This window comes from Scatophagus argus, chromosome 6, assembly GCF_020382885.2.
Source record: "Scatophagus argus isolate fScaArg1 chromosome 6, fScaArg1.pri, whole genome shotgun sequence".
NCBI lineage: Eukaryota > Metazoa > Chordata > Actinopteri > Scatophagidae > Scatophagus > Scatophagus argus.
Window position 1 is genome coordinate 23,681,754 of NC_058498.1, and position 21,783 is coordinate 23,703,536.

A 21,783-nucleotide genomic window follows, 5' to 3' on the forward strand; every position below is an offset into this window, starting at 1 on the left:
GACTAACAGATAAAAGTTAATATTTTATATTTAAATCAAAGACGATTTGTTTTTATGTAAAGTATCCCTTTTGTTAGAGAATGAAATCTAATTAAATTTACCGTTTCAGAGTGCTCAAATGCAAGTAGTTTTAGAACAGTAGTTTGACAAGGAATGAAAAGTAACTTAGGACACTGAGACAGAATCTCAAAAAACTCAGTAAACATCTCTGCTGCTATGCAGAAGTAGAATAAGTTTTAAAAATGGATTTTTCAAATTAGTTCAGTTCAGTTCAATCCATGAGATGAATATTTTATTAAATTCCATAGGTATTGTACTGTACATTGAGGAATAATTTTCATTTTTTTTTCCCTGAAGGTCTACCAAACCAAGTCCCAATAGGGAATTTTTAAATAACTTACAAATAATAGGGTTAAAGTTAGAATTACATTGTAATGTTAAACATTTTCAAAAATCCTTATTGTAAAGTCACTTAGGACAAAGATCCCTCCCTATTAACTGATGTGCTTGTGCAGTAGTTTCAAACACTTAAGGCTATGACAAATTATAGGGAAGACAGAAGTCAAATTAGCAAAACTTCTTGTAAAGTACTGTTTGATTTTTACTCAGTGTTCTTCACTTCACACGTAATGACAGTTCAGCTCAATGTCAATTGTATTCAAATGTGAAACAAGGAGAATGACAGAGGGCATTGTAAGACAGATATTAACGAAAAAATAAACAGTGAGACTGAGGGAGCAGTACATCAGATCATTATTCCGTCCTTGCTCTTCAGCCTCTTGGCAGCACATGTCTTTTTCAATGGTGTCCCTGTTGCAATGATACTGTCATCAGGCCTCAATGGATCAATATGCTCGCCTCTAATAGGCTTTTCATTAGCAACTCATCAATAACCTCCCAGCAAAGAATCGCCATTCAAAGCAAAATCCCACAATGTTTTGAAAAGAAAAAAAGTTTAGCAGGTTGAAAAGAGGTGAAGATAAATAAAATGCAAATCAAAACATATGGCAAAATGGATGGTAAAAAAGAGAGAAGCTGTATAAATATGATGAGATTTCACACTGATGGGGATAACACTACTGTTAAGCTTGGTTTGGAAATTTGATGCAGAAGAAGCCACTGAATAAAAATAGAGTAAAAGAAATTTTGGGCAAAAGCTTGGACGACTGAATGCTGTGTAAGTTTGCAATTAGGATTACTCATTTTGCAGCCCCGTTATCATGCTGATGAAAATATATTTTAAGAAAATATATTAAAAAATATTTTTCTGCCGTTGGCCAAGTACCTCTCACATTATCGGGTAAAAAGTTTCAGAATTTGTACCCCAGCTTCAGTTCCTTAGAATTCCCAGTCAGCATTTCTCATTTCAAACAATTGGTGCTTCAAGCTGTAAGATAATGAGCTAGCTTGCAGTTAGGGGTGCCAGAAGGTTTCAGTGACAAATCCAACAATGTCAACATGCCATTTTACTTTTCTGCTGTAATAATAAGCTATTTTGCCATCAGTGGTGAGATCTTGCAATCTTACACGTGTGAATGTCAATGTATTCCTTTAACAAGGGCTCTGGCCATATTCTTCAATGATCACCTGGCAGATATTCCTACAGCCCTAACAAGCAAGGCAAGTCTCATTTTCTTACTGACTGGAATATAAAGTAACAGTACAGACATGAGCTAACGGGTCAAATTATTTAGACTGTCAATCAACAAATCAATGAATTTAGTTCAAACTCACATTTGACCACAAAGGATATCAGGAAGAAAATCAAGACATCAGGGGAGCTCTTGGTGCAAGGAATAAACACAAATGTACTAAAAAAAAATAACCTAAAAAAGAGGGAAAGATATAATATGGAGAAGAGCTGCAGAAGCTGAGGAATGTATGATGTGCTGTGGTCAGGCTGCCAACCATGCTGTGGACAGCCAAGACTAAAGAAGTCTAGTTTCTCATTCATACGCCACTAGGCATGAGTACAGTGATATACTCACACTTTGATTTTAACAGGGACGCACATTCAACAGATGGGCCTCAATCTTCAACCTGCAGTGTCTCAAGATGCCAACATCTCAAATGAAGTCTTACATCTAAAAATCATCATGAATTTAAAAAAAAAAAAAAAAAAAAGACATGGAATGCTATGCCCATAAAAAGCAAAGCTGAAAGGCAGTGATGATGATTAGTTGTGGTCATGCTGCCAAGTGAGCCACAGATAGCCAATAGTGGAGGAGGCTTGTCTGTCCTTTTACGCCATTAGGCATGAAGATGATGATTTTCTAAGCACAAGACTACATAATGGGCCAACAGTGGAGGAGGCAGCCTTTTTTTCTGCCTCATCCATCCATAGGCATGAAGGACAAGAAACCAAATTAGTCTAGAAACTCCCGTTTGATTTTGGTATTACTGGCAGAAATTCTATTTTTATGTCATTTGATATGGTTTGTCATTATTCGCCAGTCAGAAGTTATTGGACACCCTGTCTTATAGCATTGTTTATTAAATCTTGCGCAATGTAGTTGTAATGCTATTTTAAATACTAGAAACTGACAGAATAATGAGTATAGGTATCAGTTAATAGAAAGCCATTTGTGACCTTTCATTTTTATTAGTGATTACTTAGATCTAAAATAAATATTGAATGACTCAGATCTTGATAGCTCTAATTAAGCACCTGTATAAATTTTAGAAAGGTACATACAAAACTGGTTGACCTTTCCACTGCACTAAAAGGTCCAGGAGCATCTGAGACTGGCTAATTAACATGCTTATTAAACACTGTGTGTGTATGTGTGTGTTTAGAAGTATTACAATGGTGGTGGTTCATAATGATAGTTTGACATCTGATCCCATCGCGGAGAGCACCAAAAGCATCTCCTCTGTAAGCAGCTTTCTGTCTACAAATCAGTGTTGTAACAAAGCCTAACTTGCTAAAGCATACAGACTCAAAGAATCAAACCAGCAGAAAAGCATTCAGCTTAAATGAATGTTATTATGAAAGAACGTGGCAAAGTAAGAAGTACAATATTATACTTATTACTTCCTGTTGTATTAGATATACCCGATTCCCAAGTGAAAAGGATTTTTTGAGCACATAGGTCATCATCTGAAGAATAATGAGACTGTAAAGTGTGTCCAGGCTGGATGGGATCACCAAACAAATGTTTATGGAACTTTTGCAACACACAAAAAGCACACTTCACATACATCACAAGATTTCAAGTCAGGTATTTACTGTCCAAGGCCACTAACAGAATAGAAGGAACCACTTGATTTTAAAACCTCTGGGGAGGATAATGATCACCACTGATGCTAATTAGTCCGAGGAGGAAGATGAAAGCAGTGTAGTTGTAGAGTATATAGCATAGTGTTCATGTTTCAGTTCAGTGCACTGATGAATTGCTAGATGATTTTCATTTCAAGTTCTGCATCCATAACTGCAATTAGAGATACTGTTGTTTTACATTTAAGGAAAAATAACTAAGCCATTGATAACATGTGTCACATTTTTAGTGGAAGAATTGTGCAAATTCAATCCCCGAAGCACGTTTGTAGAAATTTCCAGACCATTCATTATCAGGTTTTTGTCTTGGAGGGTGATCGGAATTTCCAAAGAAAGAGTTGAGGTCAGGGTCTGTGCTTCATTTTTTTCCACTTCAAATAAATATTTCACATTAAGTGAACTTAACAGTGCCATCACACAGTTTCCCTACAAATGGGCAAACAAAACTGAATGTCCTCAGCCAGTGCTTGCAACCGCCTCCCTGTGAAAGAAGGCTGAAGGAAATGTGCATGAAAATCGGTCCCTTATACAACTGTTGCTAGTCGTTACTGGACACAGAATACCTCCGAATGATTCAGTCTGGCTTCTGCTTAGTTCCTTTAATGACATTATTGAATTTGTTGTTGCCCCAGGCTATAATGAAGATAGCATTGCTTATCTTCACTCAAAAATTTCTAAACACAGACAAAGATTCCAAGAAGTATTGAATGTAGTGTGTGTGGGGGCAGCCGTGGCCTAGAGGTTGGAGAAGCGGCTTATGATCGGAGGGTCACCGGTTCGATTCCCCCACCGGACGGGCAAGAAAAAGTTGGGTGTGGTGGCCCTTGAGCAAGGCACTTAACCCCCCAACATGCTCCCCAGGCGCTTGATGCTCACCACTGCTCCTGTGTGTGTTTCACTGCATGTAATTTGCCAGGTGTTGCATGTGTGTTCAACTAAGGATGGGATAAATGCAGTAGTAAAATTCAGTATGTGTGTATGTAAAAATATATATATACTGCCAATAAAAGTTGATTCTTCTTCTTCTCCTTCTACACCACTAGAAATGTCATGTTTCTCAGGAAAACACCCCTGATGTCTCCACCTGAGTTCCTTATGTGATTTTGCGACACACTCGGTGGACTCACAAGATGCTGTGATTCTAAGTTCCACCCTCCCTGAAAGGCAGAACCCATGGACTGCTGTATTTTCCATTCCAACTTTCTCATACAACACTGAGCTGGCTTTGAGACAAGGCAATGCAATTTATTCAAGATATGGCATCCCACTGACATCACCAAGTGTCAATTCTGATATCCTGCAGCACCTGGCAGAGGACATGTTTTCCTGCTCAGCTTACCCCAATGATGCCCTGAGGTCTACAGTTGCACAAACACTAGTAGGGAAGTATCCCTGCTTGAAGGAGCCTGGCTCTTTTAATGGAATTTATGAGTGGCAGCAAAGCCTAAAATACAAATGTGGAAACTACTGGACAAAATGTAATGAACTGGGAAGCTCTGAACTCCTGATAAACATGATGAAACACAGAAGGGGGCATGACAGAAAATCTGCTAAAAACACCAAAGAACCAAAAACAGAAGTAAACTATCAGAGCAAAGCCACCCTAGCTCCCAACCCCTGCTAATTCTAAACACCTCCTGAATGTCCCTGGTAAAAGCCAAAAATTGCTGTCTTATAAGTGTTCACCCCCTTTGATATTATCCCCTTTTCCAACATAAATGGAATCATAGCCAGTATAATTTGGCATTTTTTTGACAAAAAATAAAAATATTGTAATATTATGGTGAAAACAGATTTCTACACAGTAAAGTCAGTTAATTAAAACTATGTAATATAAAATAAGTGACTACATAAATATTCTCCCCCTTTAAAGTGACAGACGTAATCTTGTGGGGGGGGGCAGTTTCAGCTGGTAGTCTCACAATTGGTGGAATGGAGATCACATGACTGCAATGAATGTGTCTCAAATAAAAGTAGTATAAAGACACCTGTGTCTGCAAGGTCCAGTCAACCGGTTAAGCAGTATTCCTGGCTACAATTATACCATGAAGACAAAAGAACACTCCCAACAAAAACAATGGATTTAACTCAATATCCCCTGCAGTTCAATTTAATTCATCATTAAGAAACAGAAGGCTGTCCTCACAAAGTGAGTGACCTTTCAGAAGAAGGAGAGAAGAAGAAGGAGAATCAGCTCTATTAACAGTATATATATTTTTACATCCTTAGTTGAACACACACATGCAACACCCGGCAAATTACATGCAGTGAAGCACACACAGGAGCAGTGGGCAGCATCAAGCGTCCGGGGAGCATACTGGGGGGTTAAGTGCCTTGCTCAAGGGCACATCAGCCGGCTAATGGAGGATTGATTAATGCATTTTTGCATTAATCACTCCACCACACCCAAATTTTTCCTGCCCGTCCAGTGGGGGAATCGAACCAGTGACCCTCCGATCACAAGCTGCTTCTCCAACTTCTAGGCCACGGCTGCCCCCAAGCAGTGAGGGAGGCCACCAAGACTACTCTGAAGGAGTTGGAAGCTTCAGCAGCTGAGATGGGAGACACTCTGCATTAAACAACTGTTGCCTCAGTTCTTCACCAGAGAAAAAAGCTCATATTAATCTCAATTAGTTCTCTCAAATGCATGTGGGAGACTCCAAGTTCAACTGAAAGAAGGTTCTTTGGTCTGATGAGACCAAAATTGAGCTTTTAGGCCACCAGAGAAGACACTATACTGGCAGACAACAAACACTGCACATTGCACAGAAACACAACATCCCCAAGCATCATGACATGAGGATGTTTCTCAGCAGCAGGCCCTGGAGGGCTTAAAATGATTGCAGCAAAATAAAGGGAAATCAGGGAGGACAATCTGATTCAGTCTGCGACAGAACGAATACTTGGGAGAGGGTTTACCTTCCAGCAACATAATGACCTGAATCATACAGCGAAATCTACACAGAAATGGTTTAAAGACAGCAAGGTGAATGTTCTGGAGTGACAGAGTCAAAGCCCAGCCCTCAATCCAATAGAGAATTTGTGGCTGAACTTGAAAAGGGCTGTTCAGGCCAGAACCCCGTGCAACCTGACAGAGCTTAAGCAATTTTGCAAAGGAGAACGGAGTAAAATTGCAGGAGCAAGTGCAATCACTTATTTTACATCATATATTTTTAAAGGAATTGTTATTATTTTCACTTTGACATTAAGAAGTTTTACATTTTTTTGTGAAAAAAAAAAGCCAAATTATATTGACTATGATTATTACATTGTCACAATGTGAGGACCCACCTTGTGTTGATGCATATTCCTTTAGTTGTGGGGACAAAAATCAAGTTGTGGTTAGGGTTAGGTTCAAGTAAGGGTAAGGAAAAGACAAGTAATGTGTATTGTTATGGTTAGGTGGTGGTTAAGCTTCCAAGATGAATGTACTATAGCTCTCTATGTAATGTTCCAAAAATTGATGGAAACAAGACTGTGTGTGTGTGTGTGTGTGTGTGTGTGTGTGTGTGTGTGTGTGTGTGTGTGTTTTAAAAAAAACTTTTGCACATTTTTTTTCCATTTATTACCTCTAGAATCCAAGTGCCTTTGGTGGAGGTAGAGGTGGAGAAGTTTTCTTGCACTCTTTCTTACAATAACATATAAAGTAATTGTTATATCTGAGCCAATGTGTGTACTCTTTTGTAATCAAATCTTTTTGTTTTTAATTAGAGAGCTCCTCTACAGCCTTGGGAATCGCTGACGTACAGAATCTCAAATTATGAGTTTTCAAAGTGGTCTTTAAAGAATTTGCAATAATAAATCATATAAAGTGAATCACATAACTTCTATTTAATTTGTTATCTTTCATCTACAAAGGCAACAGTTTGTATTCATCATTGTGGGGGTTTTGTATGTAATACAGGGAGCAGCAGAGAGCATTGTGCAAGAGAACTTGAAAACACACTGTATAAGGATCTACATTTGCTGTGAGCCAGAGGCAGTGGGCATCATCATCGAGAGAATCCCAGTGTTTACTAATCTTGGAAATCTGATCAGAGCACGCTGCCTACTCCTGCGACTGTGACATATGCCCTGACTCTCAAGTATTCGATTTTTGAGGTCTTTCAAAGACTTTTTGTGGGACTCAATACACTGTGCTCAAAACCAATCTCCAAGTTTATTAGTCTCAAAAACAAGCTTGTGGTCTAGTCAGTCAAACATTACTGTCGACCTTGCGCTTATGAAGAGCTGTTTTAATGTTTCTGTTCAAGGTTATACATTTTTGTACATTAATCGAGCCTTTTAAGTGGCATTCATTAGAATGTTGTATTGGTTTGTACTGTGAAGGTTTTATACTAAGCTGACTTTTTATACAAAGTCAGACATTTTGTAAAGTAAATCATTTTAATGTTAATGTTGTAATACACCGATCAGTCATAACATTAAAACCACAGGTTGGGTGAATAAAATGAATCATATCTTTACAATGTAGTGTTCTGCAGGGAAACCTCATGTGGATGGTTACACACACACCACCCACCTAGACATTGCAGACCAAGTACATGGCAACAGCTTTTTACATCAGCAGCAGCCTCCCCCAGCTGGACAATGTACATTTCGAAATCAGCTTAGGAATGTCTCAAGGACCACAACAACAGCCTGCAGACTCCCCTGATCCTGACTTGAATCTACGGGATGCACCAGAATAAGCTGAATCCACTCTCCCAATTCAATTGAGGCCCCACCTTCAATGCAGAGGACCCAGTCAATCCAACATTCCATGCCAGTGACCACAAAATACTTTCAGAGGACATGTGTCCCTTCCCCTGACAGATCCAAATCCACCAGGGAGGGACTCCAGTGTGGGAGGGCGGATTCTGAAAATTCCAGTGCAGAATGGCAATTCTTGATTAAGTTGGGATCTGCAGGCCAGTTTTCAACCTTACCTCTCCTAGTGATAGAATCTGAAATACCTGCAGGTGTTGTTGATCTTTGTGTCTTTGGGGCAAATAAATGTTGGTAACAAGTGCCTATATTTTTATTTGTTAAAATTTATGGCAATGTTATATGAAATAGGCTATGCTTTAACTTTTTGACAAGAGTTAAACTATTTCTTTCAGATTCTACATCATGATTACTCTCGACTACAAACAAAATAGTAAAGTTGTGTAATGTTGCCTCTTTTTTTTCTTTTGAGTTGTTGTACAGTCAGGAAAGCAATATTTAAATCATATTAAGCCTGATGGTGCCTTACACATAAGAATGTCTCTTCCACACAGTGAAGCATGTACAGTAGCTCATTAATTAAACACTGATATCGGACTGGCACCCTGTTTCGACAGATAGTCAGATTCAGGTCATTCAGGTTGTTCAATCAGGTGCAAAAACAACTGTACATTTAGCCCATGGTACAGGGCAACAGAAATCAGCCAACGTGTTAAATGAGTGCATCTGAGTGGGTAAAGTATTGCATGAAAGAGGGCTTAAAGAGCTCCAGCTCCTATTGTCCTGGGAAATCTTAGTCCAAGGTCCTTGATTGAGATCTACGGGGTCGAATTCACTGTGTCTTTGTGACTGTGTGTCTTTTTTATCCAAAGTATCTCCATATTAAGAAACAACCAGTGTGTTGGAGCCAGAGCGCTGTCCTGAACAACACTGTTATTGGTAACAGGAGTCCACTTAGGCACCCAGCACTACCCACAAACACACACACACACACACACACACACACACGTTGCATCCCACATTCCTATACTGTATCCTAACCATTCATCTGAGTTGAATCAATAGCTCAGTTAACAGTGCAGGGCTGAGTTCAGTGACAGCACTTACTCCCAGTGAGAGAAGACACAGGAACACATTCAGCAGGGCACAGCTAATCACCATTAAAGGCTTACAAGAGAAAAGTAGAGAAACAGGACAAGGAGAAGGAGAGGGAGGGTGGGAAAAAAGACAGAAGAAGAAATGGAAGGAGAGAGGCTGACAATAGGAGAAGGTTACAATAGGGCATCTGTTCCAGTGTTGGTCAGAAAGAAAGAGTCCAGACTACAGGAGCAGAGAGCAGGCTGACACTGGGCAAGAGGCTTCTGCGAAACACAACCTCTCCTTTCATGCAACATAAAATGAAATAGAGTGACTTACTTCTTGTTGGGCTACTGGAAAAAAGTCTTCTCTGCCTGCAAGAGATGACAAAACTAAAATATGAAACTGTTTAACGTTTACATGGGGACCACAGTGTCAAGGACTACAAATTAAATTCAGTGTCTGTCAATATATAATGGTCAAGAAGGAACTATTTGGATAACCTTAACTGGCACTGTGTTCATGTTAGCCAGTTTCTGTTACATTGCCCTCACAAAAAATGCTTTCCCATGTACAGCACTTTCTGTTGAAAAGGATGCAGTTTGTGGTGACCATTGACAGAAGCAGTTAACTTAACCTCTGTCATGTTGAGTATTGATACATGCTGATTTCAGAGCTATTTTTGTATGTCAGTTTATTTATTAATCTGCCTATAAAGCTCTGATTGGTTCAACATGTGTTTTGTTTTTGTTTTTACATTAGTAAATAGATATCAAACATTAGTAGCCTACATTTTATTATAAGGAAGGCATTTTAGAAAGCAGAAATTCACTATAAAACATACGTAAAGGTGGTTCTGACATTAAACAGACATTCACTCCAGATCCAGTGGTATCGTCTTACTCAGGTTCACCCTTTGGCATTGGGTGCTCCTTTAACTACTGCCTATGATTCAGAAAGAAGTGATGATGAGTCTTAAGGGGTGAGCATACTTTTGCTGGCTGGAGAAAGGCGTCGCCTTGAGCAAAACCTTTATCAGTCAGAACGATCAAGGTCTGTAGTGTTATTAATCGCTGATAAATTAAGGATGCCAAAGACAGGTGAAGAGGGGCAGACCCACAGGATGGGAAGCTCACTCTCTGTCCCAGAGCTTTCAGTGAGTTTAGTGGCAGTTATTTTCAATACCAATAGACTGACATGCTGATATTAATGAACATTATTATTAAAGAAATGGTGCTTAAGTGCACTACCTCATGTAGCAGGCCTATTAGAATGCTAATATGTTATTGTATTATTATTATTTAAGTACGTAGCTTCAATGTCATGAGACTAAGGGACAAATCAATACAGGATTGTCAAATCACTACACCAAAGGAATAAGACACACCACTTTATAATGGGCTTAAGTGCTTCCTTTATTTATTTATTTCATATTTTGATTAAAATTAATCTTTTTTGATTTTTTTTTCTCCAGTAGTTTCCAACATGGTGTGACCTCCCTGTTTTTGTCTCTTCCACTGGTCACACTAAAAACTCCCTCCACCATGCTGGTGCTTCTCAGTCAGGCTCTGGGCCCTTTTGTATTTCTCTGTCTCTTTTCTTTGTCTGCCTTCACGTTGGTGCACACACCGACCGTGTACACCAGCCTCCAGTATGTCTGCCATCTTTGTTTAAATAAATCGATGGGAACCTTGACTTCTCCCATCAGCCTGACAATCAAACAGAATATTCATTGGATACTTTTTTCTTTGTATCTGATATTTTATTTTCAGACGGTGCTAGTTTTTTGTGTGTCTACTTGTAATCACAGACTTGGCATGACACAGAGTGGTGTAATGTAATGTTTTGTAACTTTGTGGTTACTAAAAACGTTCAGAGGACTACCTTCTCAAATAACTGAGGAAAATTTGACATGACAAAAGAGCAGAAAAAATAAACTGGGCTATAAGCCATTGTTTGCTGTAATATTCAGCTTACCCTCAGTGAGACACTTGGGCTTGCTCCTGGGAAATAATGAGATTAAGTCCTGGTGTGATGGGTGAGACACTGACTCACAGAGCAGCATTCAAAGTTCCTTCTTTCATGTTGAGATGCTCACAATGGTTTGTGATCTTTTCAAAGTGAGGGAATGCTATCTAGCTAACAGTGGCAAAAATGTTTGCCCCTTTCCGATGATGCGTGATGACTGGCATGGTGATATAGAAATATAACTGGTTATTAAATTTATTAATTTTAGATATTAAAGTAGCTAGCTTTGTTAAAAAAAAAAAAACAAACAAGCAGTATGGTACTCTCACCACCGCTTTGCCTTACAAAGTTGTTGCATTAGCTTTGAGGCTGAAAACAAATTAATTTTAACAGAAAATAAAGAAAATTTGTGTAGCATAGTTTATATAGTTTGCACAGTTATCAGTAATGCACAACACTGGGCAAGTTCAACACATCTAATGTCATCTTACACATTCATATACACACATTGCAATATACGCTATGCACATGATGGCCTACTACAGCAGCAACAATACAAACACATCCGTCGACATTAGGAAGTTAATGGTGCTCAGTAAGTGGCACTCATAAGATTAGACTGCTGCTTCTAAAACAGAAGGTATTTGTGTTTATCCCTCTTCTCTCTCTCTTTCTATCGTTCCATCCCTAAATGTCTGAGTTTAGCTCTGTAAAATGGATCTTACAATATCACAATGGGGCTGAAAATTAAAACAGTCGACGCTTGATTGGTCACTAAAGATAAAACACTTTGACTGGTGCTAAATTAGGAGCGTTATCAGAGAGCACAGAATGGAATGTGAACGCTGAAACACCGTTGATTTAATTCTAGCAGCTCAGCCTCAGTGGGAGACAGCTGTGCTTTGATATTCAATATTCAAAAGCTGTCCCGGAATAACAGCAGCCATTGTGTTGAATTTGAACAGAGAATATCAGTTGTATGATGTGGAAAGATCATATTGCATCGTGAGATGCCTGCCATTAATTTGACTTGACTGGGACCATGATTCCCGAGCACAGCATTTAATGTGAAATGACAAAATATTACAACCAGCCCTCTCAAATGTCGGCAATCTTCCCCATTGCAGCTAACAGTCCTTTGTATGCCTGCGGCTGTTGGAAGAACTCGGATATGGATTAGATGGCAAAAATGCACGTATGAGAGACTAAGCAACAGCTTAGCAAATGATTTGACACGGATCAGATATTGATACGACAGCCTGCAGCAATGCTGAAACCTGTGTAAATATAGTGACAAAATAGTTGAGATAATATGCACAGATGTCCTTATTTACGGATGTTTTAAACTTACAACCCTATCTCCTCAAAAAATGTGTTTCTATAACACTGATCAGAACTGATGAATGTATTTGGGAAGAAATGCCAACACTGGTGGCACAGTGGTGCAGTGGTTAGTACTGTCACCTCATAGCAAGAGGATTCCAGGTTCAAATCCTGGTCTGGGCCCTTCTGTGTGGAGTTTGCATGTTCCGGCTTCCTCCCACAATACCAAAAACATGCACATTAGGTTAATTGGCTGCTATCCATAGCCCCTATGTCTGAGTGTGCACGTGAGTGCTTGTCTGTCTTTGTGTCAGCCTTGCAATTGACTGCCGACCAGTCCAGGGTGTACCCGGCCTCTCATCTGTAGTTAGCTAGGAGAGGCTCCAGGCCTAAAATGGATGGCTGGATAGAAGGAAATGCCAATATTTCTACCTCAATTAAGGAAGTGTAACATTGTTACAATTCAGAGAAGTCAAAGAGAGGTAGTCTGTGTGAATGGTTGAGCATACGACTGTTGTATGTTTTAAGCTACTAACTGCAGTTTAATAAATGAAAGAAAATACAGCCTGAAAAGATGTTTGGTTGTAAAGTCCAGGTGAAACAAACCATTACACATCTAAAGACAACTGTATTGACTAAAACTAAAGTGCATCTGCTCAGACAGACACGTGCCATTCTGCTTGCACATGTTCACATTGTTACAAGTAATTCTTTGCAATGGAGGGCCACACTGACAGGGTCTGAGACGCATCCTGTGTAGTAATAATTTTTATGACTGAACTGGTCTATTAATTAATCTATTAATCTGCCTGTTAACTTCACAATTAAATGATTAATTGTTTTGTCTTGTTGTTCAAATGTAAAAAAAAATAGCCAAAAAAAAAAAAAACCCTGAAAACGCTCATCACTATTTCCCAGAGCCCAAAGTTTCATTTTCAAACTGCTTCTTTTGTCCAACCAACAGTCAAAAACCCAAAGACTCTTCATTCACTATCATAAATGACTGAAAAAATCCTGACATTTAAGACGCTGAAACCAGAAAATGTTGATATTTTGCTTGGACAATTGACAACAATTGATTAATCAATTAATAGACTAGCTCTACTTGTTAATGTGGCATGCAGACTCAGTTAAAATCTCTTTGAAGAAATAAACTGGAATTGTATAAGCATACAGTATTCCTTACCTACTATATTTAACCATAGCCACAATCTTTGTGTAGTGCTTTGAGTTAGCTAAAGAGAACCATAAAAATCTCCAGTAAATCATGACATAGTTGCCAGCATCAGATATTATTGAAAACCAAAATAAATACATTGACTGTGACATTGGATATGTTCAGTCTAAATATTCAGGATTTGACAGTGATCAGTCTGCAGACATATTCAGTAGAAAATGTTCCTTGCTATGGCAACTACGCTGTGGTCAAATCTATTAACACGTGGTGATGATTCTGGAAAAATCATGGGAATGGTTAATAGAAAATCAAACACTAACTGAAAGTCTGTGACAAGACATGAAAGTCTGAGGTGCTACACACCCATCCACCAGCCCAGTCCTGCACATGCTTATCTTTGGCCTTGCTACATAAAGGGCACACTACCTTCTGTGCTGACATGAAATGTTGCTTTGGGTGTAAACTGTGAAATGCTGAAATATCCAATTTGAACAGAACTCCTAGGGATACCAGACTGAGTCATTACCACATAGTAAAAGCAGCAGAAAGCGCCTAGGGCTTCACTGCAGATAAATATATGTTTAAGTGAGAGAGGTCAGGACATGATGAAAAGCTATTGAAGCCAAATGTGTCCAACTTTGAATCCTGTTTCCGTCTCCCTGTTCAGCAGGGAAGTAACAGAAGGATGTGGCACAAACAGGATTCGTCTGCTTTAACCCGACCTTCTCAATGAGAGCAAGCAGATTATGAGCAAGGCGGCAGAACATAAAGTGTTGTTATGTCAAGCAATGGTGTGTATTCAGATATATAAAAACACTTTCTGCCTTTCAGCTAGCTGAAAGCAAGCAAAGCTCCATAAAGAGTGTTACATTCTCTTCATGATAATGTGCTGGTCCATAAATCTAGACAGTGTACGACAAAAAGTGTACAACAAGAGTCAACACTAACATAGTGGCAGGATGAATAAGGAGCTGACACCTAAAATTGCCTGTTTAAAGTAACAAAATTTCATTTCTTGCATAGGGCAAATCTAAAGTGAGATTTTTGTTCTTCTAATTCTTAAAAATATAAAACCCTTCATTGAGATTGAAAACCTCATTCAATAAGAAAACTCTCTTGCCTGAAATGAGAACTAGGTCTGGGTTTTCAGGCTTAAATCCATCTTCTGTAACCTGCATGTTTTAACTGTTCACAACACAAGCTTAATTTCAAACTTCTGCCTATTTCCAGCTGAGTTTGCTCCAGCTAATCTTCTCCTGGCAGGGAATATCTATTTTTTAAATATCTTTTGCACATGGAGCAGGTATTTGAATAGAAAGACATGAGGGTCATTTCATAAAATTTCTCAAAGAGGGCAAGGAGGGAGGGAGAGAGAGAGAGAGAGAGGGAGAGAGAGAGAGAGAGAGAGAGAGAGAGAGAGAACAAGAAGAGGTTGGTAGGTTCAGTGGACAGGCATGAAGATGTTTGTCAACCTCAAAGCTTCAAGGACAGTTCTTAGAGCTCAGTGTAATGGAAGCAGACTGTGGTGGGAGGAATGACAAATAATAATAATAAAATTAAAAAATGAAAATAGAAATAAAAATCTGAACACTTAACACCCAAAGATGAATGTATCGCCTATGACATCAGTTAAAACCTGTGGGTGAGAACAAGAACTTCTGGAATCCTGATGATGGTCCACTGAGGTCAAGGCATTGGTGTTATTAATAAATTCACAAGCCGCCACATGAGTCATTACACTGCAGATATGACTCAGACTGACTCAGTGTCTTCCTGCTGAAAAGTAAGAAGTTACAGGTCCATAAGGGTTCATCTTGGTTTTTTGTTTGTTTGTTTTTGTCCCTATCACTGTATGAAAGATAAATTGTCCAGTCCCCACACTGCCAAACACACAAAACCAAGACCAGAAACTTTCCTCAAGCTTGATTAGTTTATCAAGCAACACAAAGCACTCAAGATCAAAATTAATTACACCAGATTGATATTGATATTGTTTAAAACTGTTTATGATGCGTTATAAATGATCATTTCAGCCATTGACAGTCTAAGACAAATACTGCGGAACTAGACATGAGTGAGTTTATTATCTGTATCCATTATATGTAGCTTATTCTGATTCTGATTCTCATCTGTATCTAGAATGGGCTGGACTTTTCCTGGAAATAGGAGGATCTAGGTGGAAGTTGTAAGCATGAAATTAATAGGAGTTGATCAGAAGTAAAAAAAAAAATAGAATAACAATGTAAACATGTCACTTTGCAAACAGGCTTTGTCTACCTTCACAAAACAGTACAAGCTACCTTGCCTCGTTATTTATTTAAAAAAAATGGTGTGGTCTCTGAGATGGTAACTTTCCAGCAGATGGAGAAGTTTTTTGTATTTCTTTGCTTGCAACGACTGACAGCATACTTGCAGATCAGCCTAATATCCACATTACTTTCATATAATTAAGGTCATGTTACCTTTTTTCCAGTAATTTCCTCAGCTCTGAACAACAAGTTAATTTAGTGCACTTTAGTGTTACATTTCTGCAAGTTTGGGTTCTGGTTGTTCAACCAACTAAAGCTGAACAACCAAGCTTTTTGGCGAACTGATCTTTTTTGTCTGTTTTGTTGCACTTTCAGAGTGATAGGCTGTTAGATCTGATCTCAAAGATCTCAAAGCTTATTCTATTTATTGACAAGAATATTTATCCAAACCCCCAACTAACTAAGTTTTATTGCTGAGCTCTAAAGGATTTTGACACATTGTACTCAGATATTACTCAAAAAGTATCTGTAAAAAGTATGTTATCCATACTGGACAATTGTTTCAGCCAAGCTCAACCCTATCAATAACCTTAATGTATTAACTTTGAATATGAACCTGTGTTGTGTGATATCCCTATTTATCTGCCTGTGCTTCCTGCTTCTCAATGAGAAATGTCAGTCCAGTCCTTCCACATATGCTACACAGTCACTTAGTCTGTTGTTCTTTGCATGAGTTCTGAAAGATGCCATTTTCTTGTAACCACATGTAAAGCTGTGGTCACCTTTATTAACCCCCATCCAGTCTACCAAAGTAAGAGTTTAACATTAAATGAGTAAATGATGAAATTAAAGTGGAGTTAATACAATGTGTGTCTCTGCCTGACAGATGGCATATTCCACCACAACTTGTTACAATGTACTATGGCTATACTTTCTTAAAATTATAATATCTTGTAGTTATATCTTGTAGCAAAATTAAGATAATGTTAAATTAATTTAACATAACTTTGTAGCATTATAGCATTTAATTAACACAGATTGCTCAGATTTACTTAAAACAGTATTACAAGTAATTGTACTTGCCATTTAAGTAGCCAAGTTTTGTGGGAGCGGTTGATAACTACATTAAGTATAGCATTTCATTTCTTAGAGTGTAGTTGCATGGTGACCTCAATTGCCTTGGTGAAAATGACATTATCCATCCCTTTATCCATATGTCCAGTCATCTAGCCAGGCCATTACCAACAGCAATTATCCAGTCTGCTTCCTTAACCCCCTACTTAGCTACACCAATTATGCTTTTTCACATGTACAGTCACATAAGCATACAAAAATGCAGAAAATGATTGTACAATTAAACCATCAGAATGATGGTGATTGGCCCCGGCTCTCAGACAGGTCTTGGTCAGAGGCGTCAGGGGCCTGTCATCGTGATCTCAGCACTATGAATAATGACACCCTTTCAGCACACTAGTGGGATATTACTGAGCCGTTGCATGTCCAATTAAGACAATGATCTCATATGGCTGACATGGTCCACAAAAACAACTTAGTGGGGGAACACAACAAGCAGACAGTCATACTGTAATAGTCGACTCATATGAAATTAAACATATGAATATGAATGTAGTACTTGACTTCCATGATGTGTGGCTCCAACCTGTGTTAAATCATATTACAACCAGCCTTTACAGCATTGGTAAACCCCTGGCATGATGTAGTCAAATCACCAAGTCCCTTTTCAGATATTAAGGCAATTATCAGCAATTTGTTACACCAGAGTTACAGAAATCAAATAAAAAAATTACTTTCACTAACTTCAGCATTCAAAAACAGCATTCTGGAAACATACATAATCAGCTGGGGTTCTTTGGGTTCTTCCCCAAGTCATTTCAACCAAGTTATTAATGCTAGGGTCGGCTCTGATGAGCCACATACTACACGATCTATCCCTGTCACACACATCCCACACTCACTGACCCATCTCTGTTGAACATGTCAGCATTCACATGAGTAAGTCATGCTGACCTTGAAATTAAACTGGCCAAAATAGCTGTTAAAAACTTTACGGGTGTCCAGGTGCGAGAGTCTGACAGCCAGACTTGGAGATGTCAAAACTACAAGTGGGGCAATCCTGAAGACCTCCCAAAGCTCAAAAAACTTTTTGAAAGATGGAATGTTATCCCAGGCAATTATATGAACATGAAGAAGTATGCATTTTGAGTACTGTCCATCAACATACCTATGCAAGAATGAGATTAATGTGAAAATTATTGTTACATCTTCCAGCCCTGATCTCTTTGATGTTCAGAAACAGAAATCATAACCGCATGAGAATGCTGTCCTTAATGAAGGTAGTGTTTTGCAAAATGTATCTGTTTAGCAAGTTGTGATTTTGTCAGTGACCCCACAGCTGAGGGGTGAAAGGGAAGATGATACCAAAATTATGTTATGTTCATAACTGAGTTAAAACTGGCTCATTTAAAAGAAAAGGGAACAAAAGGGGGGGGGGGGGGGGGGGGGGGGCTATAAGGATACCACTGTATGTATTACTTATCTTTAAAGCAAATTATTTTTCATCTTTTTTCAAGTGTTCAGTTCTGTGTTTTGTAATAACCGTAAAATGTAACTATTCTCTTTACTGTAGTGCTATCATTCCATAAATGCACTGGAAAATGGTATCATTGTCATGGAAATGCAAAGTTAAAGTACAATGCAATCATAGAAAGCTCATTACAGAGTAGCCACGTGATAGAAAATATTAATGAATGCCTATTTAAACCTATCTGTTTTGATAGTAACAATGGCTGATCACTGTGCTAGACGAATAAGGCGTATTTCGGTGCAGGTCGCGCCAACTAGCATGAATAGCAATGAAAAAAAAAATCACCATAATCTGACTCCAGACAGATGCAAAAGGGAGCTTTATCATTCCTGTAAATTAAGGATAAAGAGTGTTAGAGCAATTCTAGTCTTGATTTACTACAGGTTTTCATCTCTCAGTTAATGCTAATCTGTGTCTATACTCATTTTTTCTTCATTTTCTCGATTCAGGCTTACTAGCGATGCATCTTGTTGTATTTCTCAATGAGGCTGTATAGATTATTATTATCCTATGATCCAATTTTCGGACCAACAATAAGATGCATTGAACATGACACTGAGCAGCTTAAAAAAAATGCATCAAATTGGATATGCGTCCAGACAACGGTGCTGTTGACAGTGCTGTCACACTCATCCTCCAGCGCTCCGTTATAAACAGCCCACACTCATCTCTCCAAATGACAAAATGGATCTAACATCGAAGTGACAACTAGATGACATGAGACACAAAGAATATTGCTATGGAAATTAGATTTTTGTTATGTAAAAACAACATATTCTTATTGAAACAAATGCTTGAATGTGCTGTAATCGGTCTGCCGGGCACCTGCAGAGACTTCTGTGTTAAAAAGCTGTACGCATGTCATTAATAATGCAAAACCCGGTCACACATGTGTCACTACGTGCATGTGTCTGAGGCTGTGTATGTTCAAGGAACTGTGTATGTAGAGCACATGGGGATGCTAGTGCGAGGTTCTTCATGTGAGTGAGTTCTCTAGTGTGTGTGTGTGTGTGTTTGTGTGTGTGCTTGAGGGGCTTGTCTGAATGTCAGCCTGAACGAGCAAGTGGCTGCTGCTGCTGCTGCTGCAGCCAGTGGCACCGCTGTGGTCTCCACGGTAACCCCTGTTTAAAGGCTGCTGTACTACTCTAAGGAGACACTGAGGCAGGTTGGCATTATGGGATGTTGAGCTGCACAACTGCATCACAGAGCAAATGAAAGATGCATAGGTGCAGTATTAGAATAGCAACATCTGATCAGAGCCAATATATCCCATTTTCATGTTCTACATGTATGTGAATAATTCCTGCATGAGGCATATTAAAGAAAAGCTATAACACACGCACACACACACACGTACACATCTCTCCTTGTCCAGTAAATGCACAGTTTGTAATTTCTGTCACTGGGCATCTCTCAGACAAAACAGTGAAAACAAAAGGCGCAGTTTGATGAAGTAGTGAAGTAATGTGGGAACCACTGTTTCTCATGCTCAAGCAGGAATATTCAAGTTTAATTCACGTTACATTTAGTCATATTGGCCAACCTTCTTCTTCACTCTCTGACTGTCTCCAAGAAGTTATAGGACAGGCGACCGAATGAAACACACTGTTACCTTGAAAAACAAAGGTCAAGTCGCGTTTAGGCATTTTAATGTAGCAATGTTACATATTATATTGTAGAATTTCTTTGTCAATATCGGCTGTTGGCCAGACGTTTTCTTATCTGCTGTTTTCTTTTCAGGTGCCTGTGCATGATTGGTCGTATTCTAGGTGTTTGAACAGAGCTCTGGTATTGTGCATGCTGGCTTATTGAGATGTCTATGCACCTAATTTGGAATGTTGCCAACACTAATTTTATGAGCAATACCATTGCTTTTCCTGGTATGTCATATCAAAATGACCGCTGTGAGACAGGTCTTTTGAGGGAATTCATTAAAACAGTAGTAGCAATAATAATAACTTTATTTATAGACCACTGTTTAAAAACAAAATTTTGTTTGACTGAGGAGTGAGTATTCCTGAGGGCTATGGAAGTGTCATACACTATATATATACACACAAAACGGAGAATGCAACATGTCCTTCTACACTGTATTATAAGTTTTTCTATATTTATTTTTCAAAATAATGACAATGATGATAATAGAAACAATAATTTATTTATAGAGCACTTTTCAAGCAATAAGTACAAAGTGCTTTGCACACACACACACAAAAGATAAGTATTCTCAAAGAAAGAAATAAAACCCAGCATGCCCCGAATGCAGAAATGGAGTCTGTCAGCTGTTAGGAAAAGCCACTGCTAAGTAAAGTTAAACCTCGAGACAAAATTTAAAAGCAGCAACAGAATCATCTTATCTGATGCTCAAGGCTGTACCTGTTTGAGCTCAGTTATATAGTCGAGCATCAGATCTTTGAGAACTCTGTGTGTGATTAAAAGCACAATTCTGAAAGGGACTTGAAGCTAACACAGTGAAGCCAACATTGGTGTGATGTGTGAAAATCTTTCTTACAGTCACGAAGCTGTTGAATTTTGAACAATCTGGAGCAGCTCCATAGCTCAATTTACCTTAAAATATCTTGTTAAAGTGTTTTATTGTAATAGTGTTTGTATGAATGACCCATATGAGTCGCATGCTGACATCAACAGCTCTTAGAATGTAGCAGAGATCTTGCAAGAAAGAGGATGGCTCTGGATTTGTGGAAGAATTACAAATGACAAAGAGACAGTGACTTCTGTGAAAGCAAAAGAAAGGATGATGAGAAGGAAATGAGGTAGTTTCTTCTTCATTTGCCTTGTCAGGGTTATAGAATCACTCTCATACTCACATACTCACAAAACTTCCAAACAACATCACACAGGATGGTAATGAATAAGGTCCTGGTACAGGAATGAAACACGATGCGAAATAGCCAGAAGTCCCAGAGCACATCAAAGAAAACGTACAGGGACTGTTCTTGTGTGCATACACACAAACACATATCCCTCAGTACCCAAATTCTCCTGACTGTGCCAGAAATACAGGTACGCTGTGATATCTTCAAAAGAAAATGGATTCAAACAGTGTCCGCTGTACCGAATGTGTCCACAGGGTATTGTCTGCTGCGCCAAATGACAAATATTAATTTTCATCAAACAATTCGCCCTCTATCTCTCACTCTCCTGCTCCCTCTCTCTCTCTCTCTCTCTCTCTCTGTTTCTCTTGGCCTTTCCTCGGCTGTGGGCCCCTGGGATACAGTGGGCTGCTATTTGAAGCCCAGGACCTAGTTTCACCGCTACCATGGGCCCTGTCTTAGATGCACAATTTATAAAAGAAAAGAATGAGATGGTGGGAGAATGAGACAGAGACAGAGGATTGGATGTGACTGAATGTAAACTCTGAAAAGTACAGTTTGAGGAA

At 38.8% G+C, this 21,783-nt stretch overlaps 1 protein-coding gene across 2 annotated transcripts in view; it reads right to left on the reverse strand.

The window, feature by feature from the left end:
- Positions 1 to 21,783, reverse strand: part of LOC124061065 (inactive N-acetylated-alpha-linked acidic dipeptidase-like protein 2) — a 466,730-nt gene that overhangs the window by 381,618 nt on the left and 63,329 nt on the right. The window contains exon 2 of one of the 2 annotated variants that reach the window (XM_046392590.1): positions 9,401 to 9,435. The exons of the other annotated variant lie outside the window; for it this stretch is intronic. The gene's annotated coding sequence lies outside the window, so the exon portion shown is untranslated. The remainder of the gene's footprint in view (positions 1 to 9,400; positions 9,436 to 21,783) is intronic. 2 annotated transcript variants of the gene reach the window in all.